Here is a 26176-nt window from a genome sequence, read left to right on the forward strand (position 1 = left end):
AGATGTCCGGCCATCGGTCTGATGTCCTACCGTGAACCGTAACAACAAAGCGAGCTCATGATTATCAGCGGCTTCGATTGGACCGTAACAATTCGAGTGTCCTTCACTCCATATTTACGTATACTTGATGGATATAGGACAGGCTTTAAGGCGAACTCAACACGTAGGCAACCATTAGGTTCAGTAGTGGATAGTGTTTGATCTTTAGCATTTCCTTATCAAAAGTTTTTTTTCTACTACGCCTCCAGCTGGCTGCCTGTGTTTAGATGTGTAGGCATCACACGATAAAAATGGCTTTTCTATTAAAAGCCCGCTATGCTAACTTGTACTTGAAATCAAAGGCTGCTGATGTCAAGTGGACTTGTTTTCTCAGTAATGTCATTTGTCCTGTATTTCTCCCCCGTTCCGTGTATTACCTGCAAGGCCAAATGTTTTCGCTGCAAAAAAACAATTATTCGAGTCAATCGAATTTTCAGCAAATCACCCAACGGTTTCTAGACGCTAATTCACGTTTGTCCTTCTAAGTTACCTAGAAAACGATTCGCAAGGCCAAAAACTCGAATAACTCTACCTGAGAATAGTAATTTCGCAAAGAGACGTAAAGTACAACTTTGATCTCGCTGTTGAAACCCGCCTGAGTCGACTAAATCACAGTTCCGATTCTGCTTTCCAGCCAAGTAGGTTCGATTTCAGCACTGCGTTCTGATAGCATGCCTGTCCTCTGCTCTGGCATTAGCGACTACCGCAGAACTGCGTACGGTAGATAGTCAGTAAATAATAATACAATAGCGTCACGTGCTTAGTCTGGCGGGGTAAATAGCGCGCGGCTCAGTGCCCCGGCGGTTTAACCGCTCGCACTGACCCCACCAGCGCTATCACCGGGTTCTAGTACGAATGCGCAGCAACGTCCGCTACGACTACCTTAAAAAGATCGTCCACGGCGGTAGCTGTGCAGTTTCAGAGAAACTACACGCTATCCTCTCTACGCGCCAGCCAAGTAGTGTCTTGAAAGAGCTGCGGCTCCGCCGGTCAGTCCGCAACCTCGACAACGACAGCGCGGATTGCTATTGGTGTTCATATATTTCCCTGTTTAACTCGAGAGCGGTCGCTATTGGCGCAGCTTTTATTGCTGTGGGGCATGATGCACGCCCACATGTGACGCTGTCGATGTTCAATGCTTTATGTATCATTTACTCCTTATTATCGTGAACGTATAGGCAACGTCCACCAGGAGCAAGCGAGCGGTGTGTACGCCACTCCACCATTGTGCGACAGCGAAAACGAAACAATGATTGCGAAGCATTGTCAATACCATTGCTAGCGTTTGCTATGAAGTAGTTGCGCGTGGCAACTAGCGGCAGTTGGTTTTGAGGACGCCAAGGACCGACCCGGAGAAATTACTGAATGAAGACACGTCTAAATGACAGTAATAGGTATATATCATTCATAAGCAACGGTAACGGTACGTGAGACAAATACTATTGCCAGTTCATCTATGACCAAGTTGACAGACAGACAGACATCTCGGTTGAACCTCTCGATTTAGGCTACCGATTAGGCCGGTAGCGTCTCTCAACCGGTTTTTTTCGGACAATGACAATATGTGACACATTGTTAGGCCGTCGTAGCCTTTCGAAAGTCAGTAGTATAACGGTATTAACTTTTCAGCCTACAACTGAATCGTCTTAAGAGGCAGTATTGAGAGATGGCTAGGAGAAATAGGTTTCAGCCTTAGGTTTTCAGCTTAAACGCGACAATGAGGTCAACGTATTTTATCGCATGGAGTTGTTAACCCAAATGTGTCTAGATTCGCTTCCAATGGCCCGATAAGAGGTCTAGTCCAGCTCTGTCTTAATGCCCTGTTCAGACGCCTTCTCGAACTGCTAACAGCTAGAAAGAGGAATCGCTCAGCTAGTCGTTTCCCTATCGAACTAGTCATCGCTCTGTTACTACTTACCTGTGGCCGTACGCGAGCAAGCCGCTTGCTGAAAAGGCTGACAGCGGTACGCTACTGCGATCCTTCAATTTGAGCCGAAAAGTGCACTACCAAGTTTTGCTAATTGTTGACCCGGTTGCCTGCGGTACTCTCTCTGAGCTTTGGTCCTTCTGACGGATTCTTTTGCGGGAATACAAGAACTAGTAATTGTCGTAGAAAAACAATTTGCGCTTCTCTATTCGGTGGATTTTTTGTTTGTTTTGAAGGAATACATCCGGTCGTGATGATGTCGTAGGCTCGTCGTTGACACAGTTACTGCTCGTCCACTCAAAGACCACAATCGTAGTTTGCCATTGACTCACTGAAGATTACCAAGCTAGTCATTCAATTAGAGACGTATTGATGTTCGATAGTAGCGGCGACCTGTTGCAGGCTGACTGGCAAATTAATAACGACGTAATAGTGCTACTGTTACTTCTAGCCGATAGATAACAATCAACAGTAAACGCCAATCAAAAATGGAGGATAGCTCGGACCGCAATGGATGATCATTCATATGGTTCCTGCTGATGTGTCAGTTATTGCGGATGACTAGGCGGCGACAAGCTTACGCGTACGCTGAAGATTTGCCGTTCGTCTTAAGCGGTTACTTTGAAATCGATACTGTCGGATACTGGCAGTAGTTGATACCTGCCGCTTGGTAGCGCTGCGTCTTAATCACGTCTAGTTTCTATTCAATCACTTACCATGCGGCTATTAAGGAAACAGGATTCGTTTTAGAGAACCGGGAGACCTTAGGTGTTCGGCCTTGGTCCCTAAAATCGGTCGTAAATTTTCGGCTTTACCCCTCCCGCCGAGCTGTTATTTCGGTTGTGGCTTGCTGCTGCTGCTACTACATGTATCGTACAGGCCCATCTGTTTGTTTGACTTGTGATTTCCAGAAATTCGGGAAAAGTGGGCTGCTTATCGTTTGCTTTAGTCGTAGCGCTTCTGCACTTACTGTTGGGCGGCAATGGGGGGGAAGAACGTGTGCTTGTAATGCAAGTTCTACTTCAGGAAGGGAAGCGACAAAGCTGGGTGTGGCAGATTCTTCCGTCCGTAGGTCAGTCGATCGAGCGATTAGCGAACCTTAACAAAGCATCACCGTGGTACACGCTTCGGTAGTCATACGGAAAATAGATTAATGAAGATTAGTTGGCCAGCAGTAGTGGATCTCAGTAGACTCGAGAAGAATGGATCAGTTTTTGAGATAGCTGTATTTCCTTCAAATAGGCTCAGATAAAAGAACGGCCAGGTTTGAGCAACGAGAAAATGTAGTTGGAGAGGTGAAACACACTAGAATGGCTAAAGTTTAGAGGACTTCAACAATATTCTTGTCACTATTATTGGTTGTGGTATTGAGACTTTGCTTCTGGTGTCTTGTTGTTCCGGCCATGTGGGCTTAAATCTGTTGTGAAAAAATAACTGGTGCTCCGAGGTCGATTTTGATTTAATGGGTGTTGTTGGTTTGCGCGCTGCTCAGAAGACGAAAATGCTTACTCCTCTGAATAGAGAACTCGAAATCCGAAAAGATGTTACACATATATATTTGTTTGACGAGTTCCTCAGACAAATGTTAAGGGTACAACCGAAAATATTATTCGTAATGTACAAGCAATGGCTGCCTAATCCGACCGAACCTCCTTGAGCCACACGCAAAAGCCCTGTTTTAAAACGATGCCTGGCGTAAGGCAACGACTCGTTCAATGCTATGAAGACAAATTACAGGCTAGAAGTAGTGTAATTTACTTAAATTCTTCTTGTGAATAGTAGGTTACATTTGTTGTTGATATTGTGGCGTCAGCGGCCGTAAAGTTTGTAATAATATCAGTTGTAGTGGAACTGGGTCGTGACCAGCGGTAGTTTCGTCCTTCCATATGTCGATGCTAATGATCTTAATGAGCTTCTGGTCTAAGGGATACTGGCTTGCCAACACAGAACAATATAGAGAGACGCATAAAACGTGTATACAACATCGAAGCAGTACCAATGAAAAACGCGTAAAACGGCGTGGGCTGAGATAGATAGCCAAACAGAAAGAAGTAAACTCGACATTTGTCGGTCACCGGCGCCCGTTAATAATTCAGTGCGAGAACGATTAACTCGTCGCGGGCTCGTTGTCGCCTCCTGCTTCAACTCCAATCAAACGCACAGATTGACTCGTAAAGAGTAACAATTATAGCACGAATCGTGCATAAAAGTACTAGTAATTATACTGGCTCAAGCAAAATCGTCGTTGTTGATGGAACTATTGTCAATACGAAGAAGATTATACGTTGTTACATGGTAAAAGTGAAAACCAACGATGGCCAGAACAATCGAATAAGCGCAGATCTACAGCAGAACTAAGAGAAGAAATGGCCTAAAACGTAAACGTCCTATACCGTTCCGTTGCTGTCACCGTGCGGCACAAGATAATGGGCCTCGAAGTCTCCTTCTAACACAGGTCGTCCTAGCCTTTCTGCCATGTACGCAGTCACTCTATCGATGTCACGACAATGGTTGCTCTTTTTCTTTTCTTCGATTTTCAGCTTTGCGGTCACTGTTGCTGCTGGGAGTCGGCGACGTGCTAACTTGCTTGCGCGGTCGCCCGTACGCTGTGGGCTTGAGCAAACAAAAACTGAGTATGATGTGCGCCTCCGATCAATAATAAGCGATAGTACTGTTGACGGTGACAATGAGGCACCCAGCTTCTCTGATCTCGAAAATTAAATATGCATATGCATACAAACCGTTGCTTCATCGGTCGCTACTTACGCGCTGGCAGTTCCTAGTAGTTCGTACTGCTCGAATCGGTCATACTATCGTGAAGCGCCACGTTCAGTGTAGGACGTGTAATTGTCTTTACCACTCTTAGTGGCAAAGGCTTTTGAGGTCCCAGGTCCTTTGCGCGACCTGGTTAGGACACGCTGCGTTAAGCGTTCCCTGTTTGCTGGCCCGTAATTCCAACTCTACAATCCAACAATATAAACCACCGTTAATATTGGGGTCCTCAGTAGGCCGCCTACCTGGAAGGCGTAAGTAAAACTTGACAACTATTCTTGTCTAGAGCAAAACCGAGGTATTCTTGAATTGTTTGTGGAAGAATGGTTATCTCTCTGTTCGTTTTCAGTGTCACCACTGTCACTTAGATCTAGCTAGTTTCCTATTTTTCTTTTCTAGAATATCAAAGCAGGATCGTTAGATTTTGCCATTGACTTCACTCTACTCCCAACAACTGTTCCCGTTTTTCCGTAGCACTAATACGTTTTGTCGTAATTGCAATCGGTTTTTCGTAGCAACGAGCAAAGCGTTTGTGCGATTCGTGCGGCGTTCGATATCTGTGATTGTTTCCGTCGTTACTATGGGGAGTTTGTCGTTGTATCTTCGTGAAGTTCGTCAGCTGAGACGTCAAACTTATTGCTTGTTTTTCGTACAGCTGCTGCCTTCGCTACGACGTTGCTATCGCTATTGCTATCGCGCAATTGTAATATGCACCAGTTTCTTTTTTGTTTTTTCGCGGCACTTCCGACGTTCAGTACGTTCCTTCTTGTCGTCCTCTGCCTCTTTTTTATCCCCTCTCGACACAACAAAATATCCCAGAGCCTTCAAGCAACCTGACGATCACCACTAGGCCCTCCTGCTATGGCTTTTGATTATTGTTCAAATTCATTTAGACCTAATCGGATTAGAGGCACCGTCGCGGGTCCGGTGCAATATCCGGCTGGTTCACATTCACTACTGAATAAGCCCTGACTTGCCAGATAGCCTCTAGACGTTCACACGATCCGTCTACACGATGACTACAGTAACCAGGTATCCTCCCGTTCCCTAACAGGCAACACTCGGAAGAGATTTTTTAGTCAGTCGATCCTATGCATCAGTTGAATTGGTACAACTAAAGGTTGAGTCTTATGTATTTGGCAGTCAGTATTATAGACGACTATTATTATTTGCAGCAGCGACTAGGATCAACTGCTAATATTAGAAAGGTGCACCAACAGCAATAAAAATGGTACCGATGATGGAGAACATAGCGCCGATGAAACCGTCACCGACGTTAGAAGCGATCCGAACGTACAAATCAAAAACCTCAGATGACTCAAAACAACCTAGTTGCTATGGAGCAACTGCTTACAACGAAGTCGTCTCGCTATTAGTTTATTCTTGGATTGGACGGCTGCATTAGCAGCAATGAAACGCGCAGAGCACATGTCAGGCGTCCACCAAGACGATGGCTCTCAGATAGTCGGTACGGATCCGAGCATCTTTGTCCAGGTTACCGGTATTTCTGTCCATATATATTCTATTCAAACAAACATCAGATTCTTAAATCAGCTAATTAATGGACTAAGTGAGCGAATTCCCGAGGAGCTGCAGATATTTTCAATAAGGTACAATGCTCTAACGGAACAGAACGCACTCCCATTGACACCGACCGCAGGTCTTACGTGCTTTTCATGATCCCGGCAAGTTTGCTAATCGCGAGTGGAAACCCAACTGGTTGACTTCCTGGATCAGGATTGGCACTCTACTCGGGCCTTTGTATTATGGCCTAAAGATCTATTTGCCAGCAGAGGAAACAGTTCGCGAGTATACAGCTGCTTCGTTCGAAAATAAGTAAGGTATAGAAATAAGTAGTAAAAATAGGGTGTAGTGTTTAGCACAGCGAAGACGGATTTAAAAGCAAATTTCTTTTGGTGGATCTTCAATACTCCGTTGTTTTGAGATCGTTTCTGGCGCTCCTTCACCTTTGGCTGTTGTCGTTTTAGATGATCCGACAGGGTCTACCAAGAGGAGAGGGCAATCAGCTGACTAGTCTTTCCAGATTGAGGAAACGGAGTTGTTCCACTCGTGCCTTGGTTACTGTCGTCACAATTGCTGATGTTCACTACATCGATTTCGCGGCACACAAAAACACTCCATGTCCAGTGCTATACGATTTCTACCTGATAGGTGGCCCGATGATGTTACCGTGTCGAACGTGCGATCCAACCAACAAGGTTACCCTTGACGCGTGTTTACTTTTACTTCTGCATGCGGAGGATTCATTGAGTTTCAACCTGAGCTTTCGATAAACTTAGATAGATCCGAGAGTCGAGTCGAACGAAGTGGATATTCTCGTTGTTTTGCACGTGTCACAAATTATCATTAAAAAGAGCCTAGCTCGCCTTATATAGCTGCCCCTTCATCTACGATTAACGAAGCACAAAGCTACGGTGGGAGACCAGATTCTACTCTGCATCCGACCGATCTGAGGGCGAACTGTGGACGGCCGAAGACTCCCCCAGACTTTATCGTTCCTTACAGATAGAATATGCTTTTTCTATCGACTAGGGCAACGAGCGCGTACACAGTCAAGGTATTCACGATATCCGCCTAGGCACAAACAAGCACTTTGGGTGAATGGCCCACTCACGAAGAACATCGGACAATTAGGTTCAGAGTTCTTTCTCAAAGTCACTCTGCTTGTCTTTGAACTCTGCGATTGACTATCAGTTACTAACTAACTAACTACGGCGACAAAGTGTTTTCGTGCTGTTTTCGGAAACTGATACTGCTCGATTTTCTGCTACAACTACGACTGCCACTACCAACTGATTTGTACCCCTGTATTTTGGTTTCACTGACTGACTGACTGACTGACTGACTGACTGACTGATTGACTTCCTTGCTGATTCATTGCCTAAACAGTAATAGAGACGAGCCGTCGTCGGTGTCGAACCACGCCAGTTTAAACCCGGACCAGCTAACTGCTTACAGCCGCTGCTTCTACCACTGGCTTCTAGCTAGCGCAATGATCTCCATGTCGTGTATTGGGTTAAACGTTTACTGGGTGTCCCTGGCCTCGCTGCCACCGGTGGTTTCTTGGCAATTCGTTGTGGTCACGACCGCGCCGGCCCGTGTTTCCGCTGTGCCAGTGAACTGCTGCTCCAGTTGAACTGTTGTGCCGCCGTCGTTGCTCCGAGCGCAGAATTCCTTTGCCACCGAACTGCACCGCGCTCAGTCATTCCACATTAGTAGTAGTAGTAGCAGCGGCCGATGGCACCAACTGCTGCTGCTGCTGCTGCTGCTGCCGCCCGTCGAGTCTTGGCACCTGGTCCCACAAGCAACTGAGCTCACTCCCGAACGCAACCGATGGACCTACCCTTACCACCTCGGAAACGAACCCTCAGCCTCTTCCTCACCGTCGCTGCGGCGGTCGTATAGCTGATACGGGTGTCAGTGGCAGCAGCAGCTGCGGCAAAACAAGTAGTTCAGCCATCGTTCTGTGCTGTGCGCGCGTGTCGGCCCAGCAGTGGTCGGCGGAAGGCGAAGACAGCGGCGGTACCCAGAGTCCCTCGCCCAATTCGCCGACACCGCCACCGCCACCGCCACCGCCGTAACGGCTACTGGCACCACCATTACAATCGTCCGGTTTTCGCCGTTGCTCCGGGTGGGCTCGTCGTTTCTGTGTGAGCAAACGGGAGCCTTCAGCGTTGCCAGCCACAAACAGTGTGTTGGTCAGGACACGATGGGGCATACCTGGGCCACAGCCAGCGCAAGCCAGTAGTCGATGGGCAGACAGACCGATAAACAAACAACAGGAGCAATCGGAGCGCCAATGTTATTTTCCAGAGAGAGAAAGAGAGCGGTGGAGTATTGCTGCTCAGAACAAAGCACAGGGTGATTGGTGGACCCTCGGAGTTCGGCGTGCGACAGACGACAGCCGGCTGCTGCGAGATTCGCGAAGGGGGTAGTGGGTGCTCAGCGTCGTCAGGCTGTGTTATTGTTGTTAGTGGTAGCGCAGACGCATTGCGTTCGTCGAGCATCTGACATGGCAGGTTCGGGCACGAAATGAAATGGCGAAAATGGTTTCGAGGACCGTGGAGTGCTGCTGGTGTTGGGGGTGAATTTGCCTTTTTTAGGTGAAATGTATTCTGCTATTGCCGGTCGTAACGGCCGAACGGAAAGACGAACGAAAAGTTGTTCGTTCCATTGTTCCGTCGTTCAGAACATCGGTGTGATCGATCGTCCAAGGCGGTCGGATCATTTACTTCTATTGTCGGATACGACAGTCTTTACATCATTTATTTTCATTAGTTTTGTCTTACGGGGAACCAGTTCTGATACCGGTACAAATGGCACAGTTTGTCAAGTGGTTTTTGTTTGACCGATCAGTTAGATGAATGTTCGTAGGGGATATACTGACGTATAAAAAAATGATCATTTCGCAACGCGATTACCTTTGTTCGTGTGACGACTGAGATGTCACGTAAGTCTCGTTATAAATGGAATAAATACGTGAATAAGACGTGCGCTCTTATTTCAGTTGCTGTAGAGTACTCGTATCACTCTACGTCTTGTAATGATCTCGTCGATGCTCCGAGATTTTGACTCAGAGATTTTTTCTATTGAGCCTGCTGATAGCAACCATATTCTTATCGTAAGATCTGCTGTCATTTTGCATATTTTTCATTGTTTTAACGGGATTTGTCTACCCCTCAATTGCGCTAGAAGTAGTTCGAGACCAAACGTTGTCCCTGATACACATGATGGAGGTTTTTCATCACTTGTGAGATATTAGGAAAACCAACATTCCCTGTGCATTTATCGAAAATTGTCCAACATTGTTTGAAACGCGCATCGTCCACCCGTCCGGTCGAAATTGTTGCTACCGCCGACTCGCCGTCTAAATAAGGCGACGTTGAAGAACATAGCATTGCCGCCGGTGCGACAGTGGTCTGGAGCGACAGAGGAAAGGAACAGCTTCCCAACCACTAGCAAAAATTGTTCCCTCCTCCGCTCCTGAGTCACTGCCGGAGTAGTCTTCACCGCGCGAAACGGCTTCAGCTGAGGGCGCATGCGTACGAAGAACGGAACGACGAGATCAGGTTGGGGGGCTGTCCGAGAGTCGCCCATCATGGAGCTTCTGTTGATTTACTCGGCAGTAGACTATCTGACGGTAAAAATGCAAGAGGTACACACAGGTATGACAGAAGGCGTGGATTGAACCGTGCGGAGGCGGGGGTTGGAGACTAAGGGGGCTGACTGGTTAGGTACGAATTCGCGTTAGTAGTCGAAACGCACCTCGATGGGAGGGTTTGAAGGACAAGGCTTTGGTGAGGGCAGAATAAGAAAGAGAGGGAGAGAACGGATGGAAGGCTTCATCTTAGAATCAATGCAATAAAACTAAGACTAGTGACTAGCAAAACTAAAACGAGTGAGGCAAGCCGGTCGCGATTAAGGGGTTGAAAATTATAATCCCTTTTGTCTAAATTTGAAATAGTTATTTTGACGGAAAAATCGAAATACGATTTATGTGATCGCTCAATGACAACCAAGAGGACATGCTACGATATTAACATGTTGTCCCCTTGGTTGTCATTGAGCGATCACATAAATCCCCACATTTATGAAATTATGGCTCAGGTATGTTATCTAGCAGAAGGCTCGCCATTGTCATAATGTCATGATATTAATTATAGAGATATACGTATTTTCGAAAAAAAAAAAAAAAAATATAGTATCCTAGTGCATAATATGTGGATCATTCGATGAGAACGAAATGAAAACATCTTGGGTGTATATATGCATTTAATATAAAAAAATATATAAATCAGCTAGAATTTACAGCAAAAAGTAATCCATCATCAGTTTATACTTCCTACGTGTGGCAACGTGTGGACGAAATAACGAGGCCTCAAACACAGCGGACAGAAAACGCAAAAGTAAGGTTATGGTTGGGTGGCAAAACACAGGCCCTCAATTAAAAAGCTGGAACAGACGTTATTTGAAACGCAAATCGGCCTTGTCTAATCTGTGAACCGATCTTCCCGAACTGTAGACTTATGTTTTAGTGAATTGTATGGTAACTTCTTTCTCATGAGCATTCCTACTGTGGATCAACATCACGCAGAAATCGGTGTTCCTTGGTGTTCTTCTTTGGTAACTCCAATAGCAGATATTGCATTGTTAGCATGTACCTCTATAACTTTAACTTTACTTTTATTGTCGTACTAGTATATAATACAGTTGTACTAATCTCATCTCAGCTCAGGTATGAATAAACTCTAGACCTTTGCTGCAAATACTATAACTCCACGTATGATGCTAGGCCAACTCCCAGTATTAATCTAAGATCATGTCCCTTTGATATCAGGATGACCATCACCCCTGCATAGGATGCACCCTCGACAAAATTTAATGTCCTGAAAGGCCTAGCCATTTATGATTATATCTCTAACATGTTATAATAATTCGCATTGCATTATACTATGTTTTAATGTACAATAGAAAGATGTTCTCCAAGAAAATTGAAAAACTTGAGGTCATAAGTGATATGATATTTTACTGGTTGGATCAAGCTCATTTCGACCTTATATCAGTGGAAAGGATGTCATCATTTAACTTTCATCTCAAGACATTCAGATTTTATATATATATATATATGGTTTACGTTTTAGCTTTTGCTCAGTTTCTCAGGATCAGACTCTACGGCTCGGATCGTAATAAGCAGCAGCGGGCCGTGCTTTGATTCCCTTGCAAGCCTACGGCCTATGCCCTTATTTTAGGCTTCTAACATGTTTTTCTTTTTATCTCTAAGCAGACCACCACAATCATCGTTTACCTACAGCGTACGCTTTACCTGTTTCACTTTATTTTTCAGCAATCCATTGATGCTGGCGCTGGACGAAGCCATTATATAGCTCAGTTAAGCTGCGGCCTAAATCAACTACATAAAGCGAACCACTACAGTGCAACCGTAATACCGAGGCCGCTCTGCGGAGAGAGTTCACAATTCTGCATGAATTTCCTTTGACAGGGGCGGCAGCCAGTGGCGGAAGCAACGAGAACGGCGCAATGGACGATGCCCTAGAAGGAAGACTCGAGCCGAAAGCTTGCAGCAGAAAGATAAGCCTTTTCCTTGCACCGTCTCTAATAAATACATCAACAGTGAAGGGAGGAGCCGGATTTCTCTTAGCTTTTCGAGTCCACCCAGAAAAGGAGATCTTAACGAAACTGTGATGCCCACAACTGGCAACGCGCACATAAGATCAGTGATCTTGAGCGGTCGAGCTTTGCTGACATGGGTAGAGAAATACGAATGTGTTAGAAATTGTGGTCAGATTGCAGAATGAAGAAATTCGGACGATGTTTGCACCATTGACTCCCATCGGATGATACCAGCAAGCAAAAGGAAACAAAGCTATGATCAGTTCTCGTCCTTGAGCATCGCGTAATGGAAACATACCGACGGATGCTTCACTCTCAGTACAAATGGATGTGTGTATGGGACAGAAGAAACGTAAAAACGAAGGGCATAAGTATTTCATGGCTGAAGTTATTAGAGAAATTATGTGAATGGTTCAAGTCTTACGTAGGGCGTACTGCCTTAGTAGACCACCGCTTCAGACGGCTGGCTCTGACCATCACGATAGCAAGTGCATACGCGGCCGCATTCGACCTACATCATTTTTGGTTGCCCCTTGGTTTAATAGGTAAACGTGTCATCGCTACATCATTACTGTGAAAGTGCACAGGTTTTTGTTGGGAAATAACGTAAACGTTTCCGCATATAATCAACAACCGTGTGAATATATAAGGGAATTATAATTTCAGCTACTCTGCTCCAGTGATTCCGATAATAAAACCCCATAAACATGAAGCGCATTGGGATAAAAGCGATATGTTTGGCTCGCGCAAGACGACTTTATATCAACCTCATAGACTACACCAGTTCCAATACAGAAATAGTCCCATGAGTGCGCTTATGTACTCACACATACGCTTGAACATACACATATGTAAACACATTGTTGTAAGCCGCAATTGCGTTGTCGACCTAAGACACGTAAATATGCGCGTTGCATTACGATGTGTGAGTGATGCAAATGGTGGGATACATCCGTAAGTTCACTGCCCGGCCGGTCGACCCAAGCAAGCGGCAATTCTGCCAATGCACGCAAGCAAAATATTTACAATGGGGTAACACATATGTACGAGCGTACAGGGAGTTGTGCCATTGCAAATGCTGCCTGTCAACCGCAAAAGACAGCAGTGACAGCTGTTGTCATGACGCAGACGGCAACGTGACGTGCCTGATCGAATATCTCATATCCGAATTATGTTTCTTTTACAGGACGACACTTTTTTGAGTCTCGAATCGATAGATTCGTTTCGGCGTTCTATAGGCCCTTCGTGAAGCGTCGTCTACTGCTGCATAGCTCCTTTTTTTTTCGCTCAAACAAACAACTTTGTAGAGTTCCGCAAAACAACTATATTTCCTCAGCTCTATTGCCTCTAGCTAAGATGACGGAAACGTCGCACTGAACGTCACCGGGTGTTCAGAGCGGCCATCGCTATAGAGACAGAAATGGGCCTATTTCTGTCTCTATAGCGATGGAGAGGAAGGTCTCTCTGTTTTTCCATTGAAGTGAGATAAAATTCTCGAAGTAACGCTATTTGCAGCCAACCGTAATCAGTGCTAGCATCCTGTAGTGTGCAATGCCATAAGCGTTGTACCATATTATTGATGGGCAATGGTTGTCAAATGGCCGCAGCCAACAAATGCCGATAAAAACGCAGCAAAGTTCATCCAATCTGATCATAGCCGATCATAATTACACGAGACGCACATACGAAATAAACAGAACTCTGAACGCTAAACTTGAGGTATCTGTGTGCTAAATTTAGATATACGTATGGTGACCTAGGTTCGATGTGACTAGTAGAGGCCTGCACTAATTTTTCACGAGTCCACCTTGTCTAATTTTACGGCAAAGTGTTATTAAACTGTGCTTTCATATTACAAAGAGTTTTACGCAGGATTTGGACTCAATATAGTAGTGAGCGGGAATGTCTATTGCTTTGTAACGCCAGTTGCGACTGCGGTACGTCTTGCAACTACCGTAAAGTATAGAATTGATAAAACGCATCCATCATGTGCCTAGATATGAACTGTAATAGGCTATACGGCCCCCCGTCGAAAATCTGACAGTACCAAATGCAACTAATTAACGAGGTATTGTTCCCGTAATGGTGCAGTAGTATTATTCTCAGGGCCATGTGAGGTTAGTTCAATACGGAACTCGATGCAGACGCGTTACATCCTGCTCTGGGGACCAGCACCCTGAGGCTGATTTTAACGGCTATATCAGAATTGAAAACTCGAACACCTAGAAGCTCCATCGATCAGTTTAGAAATCCAATGAAAACATGTTTCCTATAAGGGGTCTGTAGCTTACCCATGAGCTCGCTGAATTACACTTTAATTAAGCCAGCCCATTGTCTATTTTAGTATAGAAAACCTCGATTAGAATGCCGGCGTTCTCCAATTGTCACCACGTAATTTTCGTTCGTGTTTTTCCATATTTTTTTTCAAAGTGGTACTTTGCAAGTTTCGACTACAAAGTCGAGGTTGTTACTTAATCCAAATCTATCTGTCCAATAGTAAATCATGATTGCACGCCGTGCCAAGTGAGCGGTGTCGACGAACGGCGAACTAACAGTTTACGAACTTAAAAACAGGACAAAAACAAAGCTTATAATTCACATTGCCGATATTATAACCGTATTAGATTGTTCCTGGCACGTAAACAGGTAGCATCTCTGGTCAAGCTCCTTCGCACGATTTCAGCAAATTCACTTCTCGCTGAAACTGCAGTGATAAAATAATGTCGCACCAAATAGAAACTCTACCCGTACACAGTATATCATATATCTAGTTGAAATTCTGGTAAGATGTCTGAAACTGGGTTCGACCAACTGATATAGACGCCGCTTTTCTCAGGCGAAACATAACTATCTGATCAATTCGAGGCTTTCGTTTTCAGATCGCTTAGAAGATGTGTGGTAGACAGATCGTGAGATCGTCACCTGAAACGATACAACAGGGCTATCATTGAAACAAGGACAAGGTTGTAGTAAGGAGAAATATTATATACATAAATATATATATATATATATACTCCTTTTTTGTGCAATTAAGGTAGCTTCAGATGGAGTTGAAACAGTCATTGGCGTAGATAATCAACGGTTCGCGATAGACGCCAAGAAAGAATATTATCTCTTGTTCGGTCATCATATACAAGATAAGTTAAAAATATCGTTAAGGGCTTATATAAGTTACTGAAAATGGGCGCTTTCATAGTTTTCATTATAGATAGTTGTTGTAACAGGATTATACATTTTGGGAGAGCCAGGTATCTAAGTCGACAATAAGTGGGACAAAAATATATACTCCATATTTTGTGGGACATTAACTTATCATCTTGTGGGCTAGTTATTATTACACCGGTATTATAAGCCGTTGATGAAGGAAAACCAATCGAACTTAAAGCGACCCGAGGTAAAAACAATTAAATTTTTCGAGTAACACTCCTGTGTTATCATTTATAATATTGCCATGTCATCTTTAGCGAACATCGCCGGAAGTTGAATATGCTCCAACTTCACAAACGCAAAACGTGGCAGCAAGACCATTGTATATGTTAAATAAATCTGCTCGAAATTTACAGATTTTTATATATGATTCTGGGTATTGACTTTGAATTCCGGACGATAGTCTAATGAACCGGTAGATTGCTTCAAAGAAGAAAACAGGATCCGAGGTTCGAGTCATTCGCTTGATTTTTGGAATCAAATCTTAATGTTCACATCGTTACCAAAGTGACGATAATAATCCTTATAATAAGATGCCATTTTACACAAAGTCCTGCGGGTTTCATTTCCCCGAACCTCCAACACGCCTCTATCCACAAACATAGCTGATAGCGGTAACGTCATTGGTCACACACACGTATATATATGATCACATGGCCACTTTCTAATCGCTTGCCGGCAAATGCGAGCGCATAGCTGGGGGCAATGGGCCTGGTCCCACTCACTTGTTTAATATTATTCGAACAAAAATATCGTCATTTTCATGCGATCCCTATTATCGTGTCGTCACTACACTGTAGCATAAACTTCTTGTGTTCCTAAGGTATTTATTATCTTTTTAGTGTTTACGTAAATATAATTATGCAATATTATATCAAACCAAGTAACCTTCTTGTGTGATACCGCTACAGCTTGTTGTTGATAATATTAACTTCTGGTTCGTTGTAAACATAGGCATTTGAAAGCCATCACTCGTTATTTCATTCTTTTTCCTGAGGTCTTGTATTCGTCTACGTGTCCCCGTATGTGAGAATGTCCTGTATACTATCTTATGCCGTGTCACGCTGAAGGCTACGCACAACAAGCTTCCTGCGACGTATAACTCTTCAATGTCACCGCCAGCCAGATTATCTCACTCTGTCTCATTCTTTCCTGCGTGCAGAAATCTAGATCGCTTAATAACTAGCCAAACATATAATGATCATAGGGCCATTGCCGTACCGGCAGCGGTGCTAGACACTAGAACCAAAACAATGGGGGTATACCTGTCGCTTATCCCTATAATGAATCACTGCCCGGAGTTTAACTAGGCATAAGTAGTCGACAAAAAAACTAACGAAATTGTCTTCTGCATGAACTACAGTTCGGGCGACGTTCGTCCACTTGCTATAGCGCTGATCCGATGTTAAGCGCATGTTCGATCGAAGTTCGATGCTGTAAAAAGACGAGTGGCTGATACTGAATGAGTGCGCACGAGGTATGGTCATTCTAGGCAAAAAGGCAGCAGATGAACAGCAGACATCGCCGACGAAACCGCGCAGACGTATAGGGAGACGAAGATCTTTTAAAAGCTACTACGACGTAAGTCAGTTAGATTCCGAATGATACAAACGACATATCGCGTTTCAGACCAGCTATTGTGTACAGGAAGCTTGTGGACGGGTATCGACGAAGGCTGGCATCCTTGAAATTTATTTTTCACACAATAGCATAAAGTAAATACTTGTGGAAGAACAAAAAGCGCAGACACCTTTTTATAGGAACGTAAATTTCAGAGTCGATTTCGTGCTTTTGAACGACTCAAGTATAGCTGATGATTCTGTGCATAGATCAGATGTGTGACCATGGGATCCGTAACGCGTTTCGTGGCCAGAGAAGACAGTCGACGTCTCGCGCGATATTTATAGGCATTCGAGAGGAATCGATTGGTCTAACCCGTTAAATGTCGGTGTACCTTCTGACCGAAAGCGCGGACGAAGCTGCCGTTACAAGAACTAGCTTTTGTTATTATGTATTACCTCACGCGAACAAAGCAGATTCAAATGCCGCAATCCAGTAATAACGCGAACGCAAAAATCGATAATGATCCAAGTCGGACCTTAAAGAAAAACGCTGCTTAGGCTATTCAAAGAGACAACGGAAAATTGGGATATACTATTTAGAAATTGGCGGTCTTTAGAAATTCACTGACGGTACATTACTGCCAGTTGTAATGTATCTGTTTACTGGAGTCAGCCAGGCGCAAGCACCGTCATTCAGAACTTGTATTATCGATCAGAGTTCATAATACGTTGGCTAGTTAAATATAATATAATTATTATATACTATAAATCTATAGCATTCGCTGCCACAGGTGACGTAGATGGTGGGGGTGGCTGTTGAGCACAGAACTCATGATGAGTAACAGTTAAATCCACTTGTTTTCACACGTTCGTGCTGCTAAGAGCCGTACGAAGAGAGATCGTGGCAGAATGGATTTCTAATACGCATTTTCAGAGGTGAGAATAACGGTGCAGTGTTGCCGTTACGATACAAACCGCAGCTTAATACGGTATCTCTTCGTAGCAGTTCTCACTGAATTGCCACAAACTTACAAAGAAATATAGAATCCTCGCAGTTTCATCGTCGTATACTTAACTGAAGTCGGTATTTCTTCACCGTTGTTATAATTAACTCAGAACACGCCAATTACCTAATTTCTATACGGCACTGGTCAACAGCACACGGTCTCAATTTATTCGGTTAAAAAAAAAACAGCGCTTGTCTCTCACTATTGCTGCCATCATTACATTTACATATACACACATATTTCACATGAATTGTCTAATCGTATATATATATATATATATATATTTGTATGTACTGAACGCAGGTGGCAACTATGCGTTGGGTCTGATGATAGGTATATATTTTGTTTCTCGGTGTGTCTGCCTACATTATATTAAACAGTAGTTTTTGTTTTGTCCTGAATAAACCGATGCCTGCGCGTGGCCATTAACAGTTTCTCTCTGTGGCTTCCCGTTATGTTGTTGTTTTTCTTTATTCGATACCAACTATCCCATATTTCATCCGCTGGCTTTATATTCATTTATGCGTGCAGGTGTTTAGTAAGAACATGGGTTGCTATTTATTTTTTGAATCGAAGTATCTTTAACGGCTACACAAGAAGAATTCTACTTTTCATTTATTACGTTTACTCCTAAACGATAATCAAATTCTTAACAATTTCCAATCTGTCTGGCAGTTACACCCATCCGACTAGAATTTTCTCTGGTAAAAAAGTTTTATTATAAAAAAAAAATAAATTATCCTAAAAAGCGTACTTATTAAGCTATTAATAATTATTCTACGGTGTGGTAATATATATTTGAAACGTTACTCAAAGTGTTATTTTCAAAATCGAATCACCTATCTCTGCCACTATTTGTAGGGGGTCAATGAACAAAGTATGGAAAGGCTAGAATAATCGAAGTAGACAGCCTATATATATATATAGATTTCTTTTTTTTTGTTTTGTGTCTATAAATATTTATGTATTTGCGTTTTCGAACTCCGTCTACAATAGACCAGTGGAACTGACCACAGGAGTAGAGCGAAGAAAAGGATAGCTCGCGAAGAAAACTAACAGAGACATACAGAATCTATAAGGCCTAAAGAATTATATTCATTAGAACAGCATGTCAAGTTACGCAATTCGATGATCACAAAATTTGATGCTTTTTAGTCTGGCCTGCCGGCTAGTAGTGTCCTACTATTTGACCAATTCCATGGTCCAATTGACCTATTAATCAACCAAGGGTGAGTCAACATACGTTTGACATAGAGAGCGTCAAAAACGTGTCTACAGTGGTCGTGTGAAGTGTAAAAACCCTCACCGGCCATATATCCCCCAGCAACAGGCAATAATAACTCGTACCCTCATAACATACCTGTGCCGTCGACTGGACGTTTGAAAATAGTGGGAAATATACTATGCTGTATATTGTACGACAGTACAAATACGTGCCGACGAGCTGAAATTAGGAACAAAGCTAAATTTGAAGCTGAACGCTTCAAATCTAGTTTTATAAGTTGTCAGGTGAGAAATAACTGCACAATAATAAGTTGCAGATTCAGTCAAGCCAGCTATTCCGACAGTCTTTTCGATAATGTTTGTTCATCCTTCAGGCTGATTGCATAACGTTCAAAGCTTGACGAGGTTCGAAGGGTCTCGCAAAGCAACATAGATGTTCATCGATCAATCGCTCACGACACCCAGCCATGTTACATTTGAAGGACTAGGATTTTCTAGTTCACGCTTTCATGTATTCTGGAGCCATATCCTGGTGCTACGTCATATACAAAGGAGAAATTGTGAAGGCTTCAGTGATGCTGTCTCGTGACCCTCTCAGTATCACCAACAGGCGACTGAAAGTAGGTGACATTTACAGTTGGACCGGTTGTGGTCCACTGGATGCCAGAACGAAAATGCCTATAAACCAGGTAAACATAGGTTGAATCGTTAAAGGTTGTTGACTAACTGCGTTTAGAGCTGTCCTATTTCTCAACGGCATTCGATCGGCACGTTCCAGCACTTGGGTTTACTATGTCTCGCTATTGAAGTCATGATAGCGCAGGAAGCAAATTATACGATAGATTCCACGAGGCTTTTAGAATGACTAGAAAACGAAGGCACAGGCTTTTACCGCACACAATCTGACAATATTGACGTAAATCATGCGTAACATGAACACATGCATACAAAGCACTGTCTATGCGATATTTTAGCCGATAACACGTTTGTTACTTTTCAAGTTCATTTTTCATACTATTTCTCTATTGTTCAACCATTGGTTTTTGGTTCAGGGAAACGTTTTTGACGTTATCTAGCAATACTACATTTGTTTTTTCCAACCATCAAGGAAAAAAGAGATGACTTCCCAGCAGGAAGATTCGACGCTTTTTCTACGTTCGCTATAGATATAACACTATTAGCGGTACTCAACACTGAATAAGAAGAAGATAAAAGCTCGATGTTAGCAAAACAGTAATAAGGGCGACGCAGGCGTTCGATGCTGATTTGTCAAACTGTCGCTTGTTACTGCCGTCTATCTGTTAACGTTATTGACAAACAGGGCAAAGTGTTCTCCACAGTGGCAAGGTATCGAGGGAAACGAATTAACTTTGTACGAATATCGGTACGCGTCGCGTACCCCGATCGCATAGCCCATGGCAGAGTATATGATCAGAAGCTAGACTAGTATATTATGAAAACTAAAAAAATTACGGCTGACCGGTAAAAAGATCCGCATTACATTTCTTTGCCAAAAAAAGAACGCTGGCCAAAACTATTGGCCCATAGCGTGAAAACAAATATTTCATATATCGTCTGCTAAAACTAGGTAGTACATGAATCAGAACACTTTGGACACATCAGTGTTGTTAGAAAATGTCGTCATCTAGTATCCTCAGCCTGAACTCAAACGTGACCGAGATCCAAACTTGGCTTCGGTAAATGTGAATAGCGTTTAATGGTCACAAAAAAAAAGGCACGTTCTAATAACTATCGAGGAAAAACTAGGAAATGTCATTAAATGCATGATCATCCATATAACTGTATCACTATTTTTCCATAACGACCGACGGATGAGAGGTTCACTCATTCAGGTCACTATACAGTATTAGGTAAAAGAAAGCTAGTGTGTCTCTTCATTATATAAAACTCTTGCAGAAAAATCTTTTCTGATTCGGACCTATCGTTAAATATGGCCTTTGTATAGGAAGAATAAGGCGCATTTGTTTGGACCCCGTCCTGTTCGAGTTTTCACCTCAGATTTGTTATCCATGTTCTTATTACAAGGTACGGTGTTTCGATAGGCCAGCGAAAATTTTGACAAACAACTAGACAACCAAAAACAACAAGGAACACGGTACGTATATTATATCTTGTAACAGGCTAGTAGCAATGAAGCGTTGGTCAGATCCATAAAGTAAAATAATAGTGTTTTGGCGTAAAATTTCGCACCGGTATAGTTTTACGTCATACGTAAATATGATTAACAAACGACATCAACAAAATGGACAGGTTGGATCGACGGTCTCGGATAGATGTGACACAATTGGATGAAATCGATAGGACGGTGGATAATGGGAGCGAAGTGGACGTTCAGTACATTCGAATAGACCTCTTCGTAATGACCGTTATTTTTCAAAAACGGACCGTGTCGATGGGGGTAACGAATCCTTGTTTCTGTCGCCGTTTATTTCATTTCGATATGGGAGCAATTATAGTAGGAGCAGTGGCAGCGGGTAGTGGGGTCGGTAGCGATGCAGAGCTGGATTGAACTACTGTTGAAATGACCTTTCTTTGAAGAAATTCAACTGTCCATTGAACATTTTTAATAATAAAGAAGACTTTAGAAAGAGAATGGCTTAGGAGCTCTTCGTTTGCGGAAATAAATTAGTCATCAAACGGTTCTCAAATACTGAAGCAGTCGCAAAGGCATCTCACTGAACGTGAATGGAAACGTCGTTTATAGGTAGAAGTTATTAAAAGGCTGCATTCATGCGGGGCTTAATGTTTCTAATTAGCGAATATGATATTTTCCCTACTGCCTATAGATCGAGTAATAAAGGGTTGCAGTTTAGTGTAAACTAGCGGGGAGTCCGAAAAAGAAACAGATTGAAAAGTAGATAGCTTAATAATCAAGCGTTAAGCCAATTTAAGCGCTCTCGTTCCTTCAAGTGACCAAGGTCCTGCAAGTGATCCTGCACATACTTTTTTCTTTGAATGTGTTATTCTTGAAACATAAAGTTGCCCCAAACCGATTCCCTGGAGGAAAAGACTAGTACGACGTCAAACGTACACCATAGAGGAAATATTATGATGTTTATTATTAATTACTATGATTGATTTTGCCATCAAATAATCACTCAAAGCGACCTCTCAAGATTCAGTACTTAATTATACAACCCTCAACTTGAATAAGAAGATACACGACAATCAACAGTAACCAAGAAGCTCATCGTTCACTGATTGTGATTGCATTAATATTCACTGTGCCATAACCAGTAGATTATCGCTAGACGAAGCTTAAATCTAGGCACAGTGGCCAAAATGGGGTCAGTGTCCTGATGTATCACAGCTTCCCAGCTAAGAATACTGATAAAACTGCATGGCTGCCACTAGCAAAGTAGGTATACGAATCATGTCGATAACTATGTGTAAGTTGAGACTGATGCTGGAATGTTGGAGCTTCAGACAATTATGGCTCAGTTCATTCGAATCAACTTTTCATGAGGACCAATAGCGGGCAATTTGGGGTTTACTTTCTTAGAAAATCCACATCTCGGCCTTTTCAGAAAACAAATACTAGGGGGAAAAAGCTACTTCAATCGTTCGCAGTCGAAGCGGGACTAACCACAAGACACACTATGGAAAATTCGACGGAGGAAATAAGAGTGCAAACGCTACCGTGAGTTTACGAAATATTGTACTAGTATATATGCAGACACGCTAGTCATTAAGCTGCACTATGGTTCATATGATCATACTGCAAGATGGCCGACTCTCCCGAGACCCGCAAAAGAAGAAGCAAAGCTAACCCGATTAATGAACGATAAGGGAGCAGAAAATAAAATAGCCGTTAGAAAGCTTTAGGAGCTGAATCACCGCGTGGGCAATAAAATGAAATTCAAGAAGCGTAGCAATGGAACAGAACTTGCTTTGCCTATTCAATGAGAGACAAATGGCCGAAGTACGTAGAGAACAATTGCAACATATCGCCACTTGGCGGAACTGTTGATAGCAATCTACTCCCAATGTGACCTACATATATTCATAGATGAAAAATGTAAAAACAGAAAAATATGGTCAAATTCTGCAATTTCTCAGAAAGAAGGCTTTATAACTATTTCCACGGAAGTGAGCTTAATATGAAACGAAGGATACGACCGTAAAAATGACGGACATGAACTGGTACATTTGGCTGAACGTGTCTGTTCAAACGATTTTTACTCTCGAGACTTTTCCTTGTAAACTCGCAGATGATCTTTCAATAGTGACTGTTATGGACGAGATGTCAGTATGATTAAGTTCGTTAATGTCCGCCTGATATAATTCGTATATAATAAGTTTGTTTCTAGGTCGTCTAATTGTCTGAAGGTACTTCTTTCATGTTTGCTCTACCTTCACAAAAAAGGTATAACATTCAGGTCTTTAGAGCGTCTTGTTGACAAAAATTGAAAACAGTTTATGGTCAACGCTTACATTGCTCTAGAGAGCAAACGGGCAAATATGTCAAAAGACGCTATAAAGCTACGGGTCTTGGGGTCCTGAAAAATGTGTACCTGATCGTGACGTTCAATGTCCAGCTCGTGATACTGACTGTATGCATTTGTGTGGCTTTTTCAAGAAGTAGTTCCTTTCTTGCGGTAATTTTCTGTCACAGGATCTTTGCATTAGTCTACCTTTCTCCAGCTTTCAAAGACTGCCGGTAGCATAGTTATCGATTTCAAGCAATTAAACGGCTTTCACTGCAGGCTGTATAGTGCTTTCGTCAATTCCGAAGACGTTGGACAATACATTGATTCGATTTTGCCTATATTCCAAAAAAGCGTCTCCTGCTTCCGGAATAGAGAGTTTGCAACCTTATTTTGAAGTAAACTGGGTTTTCTCCTACTATCAAAAATAGATGAACATATGTCCGTTACGGAAAAAGGTTTTTTTTTTCTTTTTAATGAAAACACACCTTCTGCAAATACACTAAATGATATCAGTACATACCCGGCAGCCTTTCCTGTATGACTCTCCGATGGGGCTAATATAGAACCGTCCGCCCAGACAAACAAGTATGTTGAGGAGTCGAGCCTCCCCGCTGTAGTAGTTCTAGGAGCAGCTCAATGGGCAAGCAAAATGTTGAGTAATCTAGAGAGTGTCCACAAGATGCTGAAGGGGCCTGAGCGCTCAGCTTTGATGAATGAAGGAAATGATGCGCCTGATACGACAGTATTTGCATAGATTAGCACCTACTTGGTATAACACGGGAATAGATTTTTTTTTTCAAATTGAAGCTAAGTGCAAATATTCCTGCCTGACCGGAACACCGTTACCTCTATCTATTTTATGAAAGCCGCTGGTCCAGTCTCGTATGGTGAATTGATCAAGGCGGTTCCGCGACCGCACATCTTAAAATGACGCAAAAGCCCGCCGATCTTCAGCTGTTGAGCCAAAACAGCCTGGTAGTCCTGAGAGACGACGCGCCAATGTCATGCACTTTGTAGGGTACGCATACAGTCGTTCCCTGTTAGGCCTTGCGAGGCGATCTTCTCCAACTGTGTGATCAGTAAGCACTGGTGTTCCGTTAGAATTCGAAATCATCTTTAGATTGTAAAGCAAAAAGTGCGGGCTAAGTTACTGGCAAAAGTCAATTCGAATGTTGGCGGGGCCAGGTGCGGATGTTTGAAATCTTTAGCAATGTCGCACACTACGTTATTCTTGGTAGGTCTCTCGTTCCTAAAGGAAAACAATTTGTTTTGAAAAAATAACAAAGCCGTATACGTTGTTGTAAGCCCATTTTTTCTATCGCTTTATTATTTAAAAGGGTTAACTAATGCTCCTTGAACAGTTCAAATGGGTACTCTCTTGGCTGTATTGACCATCCAGCTGCAGAGAGTTTTTTTTCTTTGTTCCCCAAAGGTGTTCCTATATATCTCATACAACTGTACAATATATTGACAACGGGCCTGGGTGATGAGTGCAATGCTTTGGTAGTTAATTTCAAAGAGACGCCTGTTTACGAGAATGACGGTCTGGGTTCTGTCGAGCTCAGGTTCTGGTGCGCCTACCATTCAGGAGGTCCACTACTTTCTGAATTTCTATGCCCCACCCAAGGCGACCTAGTGTACTAACTATACAACTGACCCCCTTCGCTACACATACTCGTCGTCTGATTATATGCATATCATTCTCGAATCGCTGGGGCGCAAGGTAATGAAATGGGAGTACAGTTGATAATGGCTAACGAGGTGATCTTGTTTTCTCCAACGCCATGCACACATCCTGCATTTCGCTGTTTTCTGAAGGAACCGTTCGATTCGGTTTTGCAAAAACAATCGAAAGCTGAATACGGTGAAAAAGAGGGACGTTCCCTTCTGCCACGAATCGACACGATAGTGTAAAATTCAAATATTATTTTTCTACCTTACATTTGACGAGTAGTTACTGGAAAATTTCGTTGGTGTGCGATAGTATAGATAAACAGCGTTTTGTTCCCCGGTCAACTTGGATTAGTGAACGCTTTACAGGTTGCCGAACCCCCCAATGATGTTGCAGTGACTAGGGAACCTAACGCCGCATAATCTAAGGTACAAAATCACCTAGGTTTGAACGGTAATAATAGGAATTTTGGGAAAAACGGTTTACGATAACTATTGAGGATGTTACGTGAATATATATGCATATACATATGTGTAACCGTACCAAGGGTGCCGGGCGTAGTTCATTCTAGATGTTCCACAATTTACATAAGAACATCCTTTTGTGAAGAATAATATAGTTATTGTCGTTGTTGTCCTTCTTTTTGTTCTAATAAACATTGACCGTGGTGCCAGAAATTACGTTCTAGTAGTCAACAGTTAATGTAACGATTCCTGGCTGATTGGCCGTCTAATATCGTAAATCGCGCGTCCTGTCGTGCGAAACAATCGTACCTAGTTCACGCGCCCCTGTCGGACGGAGCCTGCGAATCAGATCTCCGCCGCTTGAAAATAGATCACTTATCACTCGCTGCCATTATGTTTGTACTCAGTCTGTGTGTTTAATGCTACTGACGATCGTGTGTGCCCAAGGCAAATGTCGTCGGTTTTTCTCCTACAACCAAAAAATGCTCTTGACGTGTGTTTCTAATGGGGTGATCAGTTCTTGGCGCATAATTAGCCAGTGATTTTTCTACTAATAACAATGACGCAGTCAGTGGAAAGAATTCGTTTTAACCTGAATAAACACACATACATTTACCATTTGTTGGAGCTGACAACCGCCATAACCTTCATATTCTCTATACCCGTAAATCGTTTCTCTCTCGCCCACGAATGAATATT

At 43.0% G+C, this 26176-nt stretch overlaps 1 protein-coding gene across 1 annotated transcript in view; it reads right to left on the minus strand.

Annotated features, from left to right (window-relative positions):
* The window catches only part of Pkc53E (Protein C kinase 53E), a 214868-nt gene extending 206917 nt beyond the window's left edge, over positions 1-7951 (minus strand). The window contains exon 1 of the mRNA XM_086972146.1: positions 1958-7951. The gene's annotated coding sequence lies outside the window, so the exon portion shown is untranslated. The remainder of the gene's footprint in view (positions 1-1957) is intronic.
* Between the last annotated feature and the right edge of the window lie 18225 nt (positions 7952-26176).

This window comes from Varroa jacobsoni, unplaced genomic scaffold (assembly GCF_002532875.2).
Source record: "Varroa jacobsoni isolate VJ856 unplaced genomic scaffold, vjacob_1.0 scaffold_1398, whole genome shotgun sequence".
NCBI classification, from domain to species: Eukaryota; Metazoa; Arthropoda; class Arachnida; order Mesostigmata; family Varroidae; genus Varroa; species Varroa jacobsoni.